We start from the raw sequence: 8,388 nt of genomic DNA, 5'->3' as shown, positions 1-8,388 counted from the left end.
CATTTAACAAGGGTATCCCAGTACAGTAGCAGTAGCTAAAAGTCAATCTATCTTGAGTTAGGTTCCTAAAAAGTATACATACCCAAAACGAAAAAGTCTTAGCAATAAAAAAATGGATTGAAAACATTTTTGCCCAAATGCTTGTTTCACACATCAGCGTGTGTATTAAGGGCGAAATTATATTTAATATTTCATATAATTATTACTTATTTCCCAGTATTGATTACTTGTTTGAAGAAAATCTGACTGAAAACTGGAAAAAAAATGTTTGAACGCGTTTGAAATATTCGATAGGCGACTGCAGGCATAAATAAATTGTCTGTCTTCTTATCACGACGTTGCCAATTTACCAATCTGATCTTAGAGGGCGCACTGAAACAGATACGCTCGACATGACCATTTTTGCTAAGACGCGCACCACTGTACATGCATTTGTATGGGCTCAATCTCCTTCCCAGAGGCCTTTGCGCTTTACGCAATAGTGCCTCTGCCACAGGCAGCCTTCAATTTTGTGGTCAATCACCTCACTACGCACGGCCATTTTTCCGCGGTTGTTTCATTTTAAACCGAACTACAATAAGTGGAAAAAGCCGTATGTGACATCCGAACTATTTATAATGTCAGACTTCAGTAAAAACGTAAATACGAACCATTATATCGCGGACTATGTTTTGCAAGGTAATGTTACTGCAGTGAAATGGCGCACGTGATACACTAAAACTGGGGAGAAAAAACAGAAGTTAACGTATATAGTTGGGAAAGAAACATTAAAGACTAATTTCATTGAAAGGAGTTTCCTAACATTTCCGTTTATCTTGTATTCTGGTGAATATTTCAATACTATTTCTGGCTTGAACGGGTTCGATTTTGCGCGTCTAACAGCCATAGAACACAAAGGTTCTAGTAAGTTTATAAAGTTAGTAATTTATTGTACAATCTAATGCTTGGCATCTAGAAAAGGATTGCACTTTTCTAACCCAAGTCATGTATATTTAAATTTAATGAATTGAACATTTTATTCGGAGACAGGGAGTAAAACGTCCTACTAAAGTGATTAAAGTAACGAAGTGACTTGTGCATAACTTTGTTAACCGAAGGGTCTTGTATTTCGAACATATTCGATTATGCAAATGAGTTCTATGCAAAGCTGCTTTGTGCAGTGATGATAAGTAGCGCATATCGAACTGTGCGGAGTTCGGTATGGGCTCTGTGCGCGCTGCTGTGGAACTCCGGTCGAGCCGGTGAAAATTCGAGAAAACAACACAAACTCAACTTTGAAGTAACCCTGAACAACCAAATTTATATATGTTACACACGTAGGGCTAATCTTGTTACACTGTTCAGGGGAGTCTCAACAACTATCCCAAAGTATCGTTTTCTGTGAGGTTTTGGCCTTTGTTTTCACCGCGAGGGTTGCCAGGCGGTGAAAATGCCCGGATGTCCGCCCCGAGGATACATGATAACTTCCTAATTTGTGACAATCCAGACTGTTCATCTTATAACTACATACAATTTTTTTTCACCATATGTTTCTGAACAAAACATGTGGCGCGTGAAAAGCAACTCGGTATCAATATATTTTTACCTGGGTTGTGTGAACGCAGCTTGCAACAAAATCATAGTGTAAACGCCAAAGAAATGTGGCTATCTGTTTTACTGCGCAGTAATGATAGCAAACGGCTTAGTCTTTTCCACGAAATGAAACGAAACGAAATAAATTTATATTAAATTTGTTAACGATATCGAAAATCGCCACGTCATAGAAATAAATTTCTCGAAAATATTTAGTTTGCAGCTCAATAAATACCAGTAACTAACATGACAGCTCAATAAATAAATACGAGTAACTCTAACATGGCATGGCCGCCATTTCGATTGACAAAACATGGAACGACCCAAAACGAGACAAACGAACCAAAACGAGCCATACTACCCCCAAGACTTGTCAAAAACGAGCCAAACGGACCAAAAACTACCCAAATGAGTCGCAAACGAACCAAAATTAGGAACAAAATAGGAAAGGGTGAGCGATCAGCCATTTTTGAAAGGATACTTGGAACTGACAGTTGGGGGCGCTATCCCCAAACGACACAATAAATTAATAAAAATCTCTTGATAATATGAGCAAGTAAATACTAAATAATTATAACACAATAAACAAACTAATGCATAATGATTTTAAGTAATAAATAATTATTAACAAAATAAACACTATACTAGATAATTATTAATAAGTAACCAGTAAATTAACTAATTAAATAAGGCATTGCAATAATTAATTAAATACATAAATAAAGTCTGAACCTACTATTTCCAAGCTGTTCTGGAAATGGAAAAACAAACAAAGGGCATAAAAAAACTGTCTAATAAGAATAAAAATACTGTAAAATTATATTAAAATTAAAAGGCATTATTTACTATGTTGCTCGGTATCGCCCGGCCTGTATCTTAAAGATGGGGAGATATTACAACACGTTTTTCACAAAAGACAGTCTCACGCGTTGTTAAATTGCGTTGTAGCTTGTGATAAGGGCGACCAGTAAATTTGGCTGGGGTGATTTTACGAAAATTTGTGGGGATTGTTGTACTTAGATCGAAAAACGGACTCGCCCATTTAATTGTCTGAATCACTGTGGATGACGCTATAAAAATATAGAGTTGAAAATTAGAAATGTTGGAAGACAATTACTTTGTTCTTAAGTTTTGAGCTGGATTTTTCATGATGGAGCAGCTGTAATATTGTCGCCGCTCTATTATAGGATTAAGTTATTTTTCTAACCGTTTTTTTTATGAAATATTCTCTGTATATTTTTTGACAAAATCTACTCACGAGTTTTTTATGAAAATCCCCGATAGAATAAATATCACTGCGCGCATCGCCCATGATTGTTAAACATCTAAACGCTCAAAGGGGTAAAGGGTGTCACGTGAAACGTTATGTCGATTGTTTCTGCCTCATACCTGGTGACCACCACTTGTCGCGCTTTCTACTGGTTAGTTAAATGCGTCCATGCAACAACATTATTTTAACACTATTTTTATATGTCACATGAACAAATAGAGCGTACTCGGATTTACATTGATATAATCCAGAACACTGAAAGGATAAAATGTGTTTAAATATTATCGATCCGTCATCCGTCTAAGTAAAGAAAATAACGATAAAACAACGATTGTAGCCTTTAGTATCAACACAATCAATTCGGATCACAAGGTATTCTGGTATTTAACATAACAACATTACTTGAGGGTGCGACTGACTGACGTGTGGCATGACGTGAATTTCGTATCTGATGTGTACCCCGTTTTGATTCCTAAGATCTGGGGGGAAAGCAAATGGGTAACCGTACCTTGAAAATTATTTTTATACCCTATATCGCGTTTCCCTGAAAGTAATTGTATGACGTATTCAGTGCGTGCTTGAATTAAATCACTTTACAAATATTGTGATTTTTTCTATGCAATGCAGCAACTACAAATTTTAACCTAACGTGTTTCCAATAGGGTAGTGGCATAGTTACCGTGGTAGGTGTGACGTCACAAATAATACAGTAACACCCATTATTGTTAATGTAGGGCACCTTAAATGTGTCTGTTGGTAACATATATGCGTAACTTTATCCACATTGCATTACACATACTGAACAGATACAGTCAACGTCAACCGACATATGTGTCCAGTTATATAATATATTTGGGACAATATAATGTAGGAAAGGTTACACCATACATATACTTTGTGCCTCAGTAAAATGCTGTAATTATGTGGCATTGGATATGCCCAGAAGAGGGTCCACTATGCTCATTCACGTAACGTTTACAGCTAGTGTTTATCGAAATTAAAGGGAATGACATAGAACATCTTTTACGCGTGGCGGGGTATCCTAGATTTCATGATATAAATTACAGTTTTTGGAAGAATGGGCGATATTATGAGCGTTGCTTCTTGAATTGTGACGTATCATTCATGCGAGAACGGTTTTTGGCTGCGTTGGCTCCCGTACGCAGGGAGTTCTTTCTAAACATAAAAGTAGTTTTTTTTTAGCCTCCCATTTCAAAATCCTTTTTTAAAAAACAATTGTCACTACTACAGGCAAAGCTTTGAAAATTACAGCTAAACTCTAAATCTAAATTGCTTACTGCTAATTAATTCATTGAAATTACGCCACAAACCAAATATTAATAGTTTTTGGAAAACTTAGGTTAGCCATGGACCAATTTATTATTTGCTGATGTATTATAATTGTGTATTAGTGTCTTTATCATTTTATTATTTGCATACGTGCATATATTCATTACGATTTTTGATTTATTTACTTGTGTTGACTTCTTCTGGGACATCGACTAATTAGCGAGATGGGAACAGCGCCCCCAACTGCCAATTCAAAGTATCCTTTCAAAAATGGCTGACCGCTCACCTTTTTGATTTTGTGCCCAATTTTGGTTCGTTTGTGACTCATTTGGCTCATTTTTGGTCCGTTTGGCTAGTTTTTGGCTAGTTTTAAGTTATTTGGCTCGTTTTGGGTCGTTTGGCTCGTTTTGGGTCGTTCCATGTTTTGTCAATCGAAATGGCGGTCATGTATTGTTATAGTTACTCGTATCATGGAAGGTATTTATTTATTGAGCTGTCGTGTTTAATAGTTACTCGTATTTATTGAGCTGCAAACTAAATCTTCTCGAGAAATTCATTTCTATGACGTGGCGATTTTCAATGTCGTTAAAAAATTTGATATAGTTGTATTTCGTTTCGTTTCGTGGAAAAGACTAAGCCATAGCAAACTACTTTATGTTATTCCATCCAACGCGCATCACCAACTGTTTTTATTAAATAACAGAGTAGTGGTCAAAATGCGAAGAAATAAAAAAACACGTATACATCATAATACTGATCTTTTGCATTTACAGACAATACAAATAAAGTAAAGATATACACACTTTGCAACATTGGCGCAATACACGGTTAAAGCAACAACGCGATCTAATATTAAGATACACGGTATCGTTAAAATGGCTCTCAATACGCCATCCCGACAAGTCGCGAGCGCCATCTAGCGACGGAGCATTAAAAGACGTATATACTACTTGAAAGAAATGTCGTTCAAATTTGCACCTGTCTTTGATTGTATTGCCGTTCGTCGTCTAGAACATCGTAAAATCTCTCAAAAGAGTTTACAGATAGAAGGATCATTTCGTTGTAGTGTGGCTGATGTATAATAGGAAACCCACATGTATGAAACTATGAAACATGGTTATATATATTGAATACCGCCCCCTATTGCCCATTTATAACATTACTGCATAAATGGAAGATTAACAAGTTTATATTTTTTTCTTCTTTTTTTTTTCTCTAGGAAAACCGGAAGGCAATGCGCGATGCGCATCATCTTCTGGGACAAGTTCAGCATAAATCAAGTAAACTACTAATGAACAGTTATAAAGTTGTACAAAAATTCCTTAGTACATGAACATGAACCACGCACGACATGCTCGAGCGTGTTCGTCTGGAACACAGTAAACGAATTACTGAAGCTAAGTTATAAGAGAAAACCCATGGACATGTTTTGTGACCAAATTTACATGAAAAAGAAGAGTTGCCAGTTTGTGCATCAACATGATGTCCTCTCACTGTAGGTCATTGTAAGTGTTCACAGTATACTAAACATTTATTTTTGTATTAATTTGTTATTGTTTTGAAAAAAAAATAGAGAAAACATAATAATGTCGGGGTACAGTACATCATATTAACGCTTTTCAAAACAACTGAGAACAATTCAGTGAGGAGCGCTGTGGCAAACAGTGAAATATACTAGTATTGTCTCATAATTGTAAAAGATATTGTCTGTCACACGATCCGTTACAATCAAAACATCTGTCACTCATAATATCAACATTTTCAGGGAATATTATGTAATATACTGTAGAAATTACCAACATGGATAATTAATCTGAATATGAATATGTATTAGTTTTACGATTAACAGTTTGTTCTTGTAGTTTAAACTCCAAACTAAGTATTTACATTTTCGGCTACTAGCATCACAGCGGACAACTGTTTGCTATCCGGAACACGTAAGTATGTGTGCGCCTTAGGTTTACATTTACATCTGGGTAATTTGATAGTCTGATTTAAATAGCACGCTTTTATCGAATGAAGAATATCGCTATAATATGGTTTTAGTTCAAAAAATAAACGTTTTTATATTTACGAGAACATAATTATTCCTATCAAGACGCCAAAATTATTTAAAAGAACCACATACAAACCCTGAGTTATATTATTGCCTACAGTATTGAATGAAACTGATAAAGGCAAAATTATAAAAATAAATGTAGACATTTTCATTCTCAGTTGGTCTACATTGACTGATGTCGTCTATTATCGGCATTTAAGTTATTAAGCCACGGGTTTGTTTAAAAACTTTTTTTTCTCTCCGATGCCACCCCTTACTATTTTAAAGATAATTTCACGAACATGATGGTTTTAACTGGAATTGCAGATAAACGCACAATTGAACGCCTACATAACATGCAATTTTGAAATCATCTTCTCAAAATTGAGTGAAGTTTTGTTTCGTTTTACGATAATTTGCCGGAACTGACGCTAAACGCGCCGGTAAAGCCTGTATATCATGCATGGTTTTTTTTTCGTAATCAGCACCCAAAATTGATCAACAATAGTCTTGCAAATGTCCCTGCCGATAGCACCTCATTCCTTGGCCTCCTGGTCTATAAGTAGCCATATGTTTTCGATATGAATATTGAAGCCAATTTTCGAAAGTAATTAAAACGCTCATATGTAGTGGAATTTGTTTTAACATTGGATTTTGTTATCGTGGGCTTAGATGAGTCTGCACCATACTGTTACCTATGTAGGACCATACGACACTGAACAGATGTGCAACATCCCACACACGCACATAAACAGAACGTTTTTTTTTTTTAATCAAATTCCACCCAACAGAAGACAACTGCGTGTAAGTACAGCGAGTAAGTTTAATCATTGTCACAGGAATTCCAGATTGGTCGTATGAAAGGTATTATTTTCTTGCGAGGAATTGTGGATCTATGATGGTCTATGCTGTAAATAAATTATACAAAATTGGCCAATTATTCTCATAACGCAAGAAAAATGGAATGGCAATATTGCTGTATATGAGACACCGTTTTGTTAATGATATAGCTATACTGCTCACAGTGTTTGTCATCGCTTCATGTGGCGACTTTTCAATACTTCTTGCTGTCGCAGTAATATAGTTAGATGTACACCAGAACTACATACCGGTAATTATTTATTCCTCTAAAACTAACAATGACGCAATCCCTCTATCCCAGGTCTGGAAACCCCAGAGCAATAGATAGACTGTAATTATAAGCATATTTTAGACTATTGAAATTCCTAAATTTGTATTTGTTTTTCACAAGAGTGTAATGTTAAACTGAGGTCAAAGTCTGGTGAAAGCCAATTTACAGAGGTCATCAACATAAGTTGGTATTATGGTAGTAACATCTACATTTCTTTATTTCAAGTGCTGGGTATTTTCCACACGCATGTGTATCCCATAGTGATGTTGTTCTGTTTACATAAATATATATGTTAATGAACTTCCAGTTGCCCCAACGATACTACAATAAAACAGTGGCGCAATAGATCGTGAAATTGACATACACAAAATATCGCCTAAGAATACCTACGACTGTGGTTTAACTTGTACAAGAAAAATGCTGAGAAAGATGGTTTGATAAAACATATGTATATAAACGCTTCATGTCACCAATTTAATGAAAATGTGTGCAAAGGGTCTAGAAGGGGCAATTAACATTTGGTGTTTTTATAAATACACCAAATTTGCTGTGATCAATAAATATTTCTCTTGTTCGATAAATCGTACATGTGCGTTTAAAATTGAATTTCACAACAAATAATTCAATAAATTGTTGTAGAATACGTTACCCACCGACAGACTTGGGGTATGGCCTCATAGCATTGCAGCGATGTTTTCAATACTGCACCATGAGAAGCCCATACTCATTTGGAGATATTTTAATAGCTCGTCTTGTGGTAAGGAGGATCCGAATTGCCCATGTAATCTCGTATCTAAATATCGCCCATTCTTGTTGTAAACAGCTCTCAAATTATGCTAGATTTTCCCAATACTCCTACCAACAATAACAGTTTAGGCCTTATACTGTTACCATGGCCATAACCCTTAAAATGCTTCTTATCATCGGGATATGAACATTCAAAATATGGAATGAATACATTCCAAGATTGCAGACGTTTTTGAAAACTAAGTTCACGGTGAGAAAGAGCTATTAATTTTCATCATTTTACTCCGCTCTGGGCCTCTATATAAAGTGGTTGGTTCGCAAAAATGTACAAGTTTATTA

The sequence above is a fragment of the Saccoglossus kowalevskii genome, chromosome 16 (genome assembly GCF_978046115.1).
Source record: "Saccoglossus kowalevskii chromosome 16, keSacKowa6.1, whole genome shotgun sequence".
Lineage (NCBI taxonomy): Eukaryota > Metazoa > Hemichordata > Enteropneusta > Harrimaniidae > Saccoglossus > Saccoglossus kowalevskii.
Note: the sequence above shows the minus strand (reverse complement) of the source record.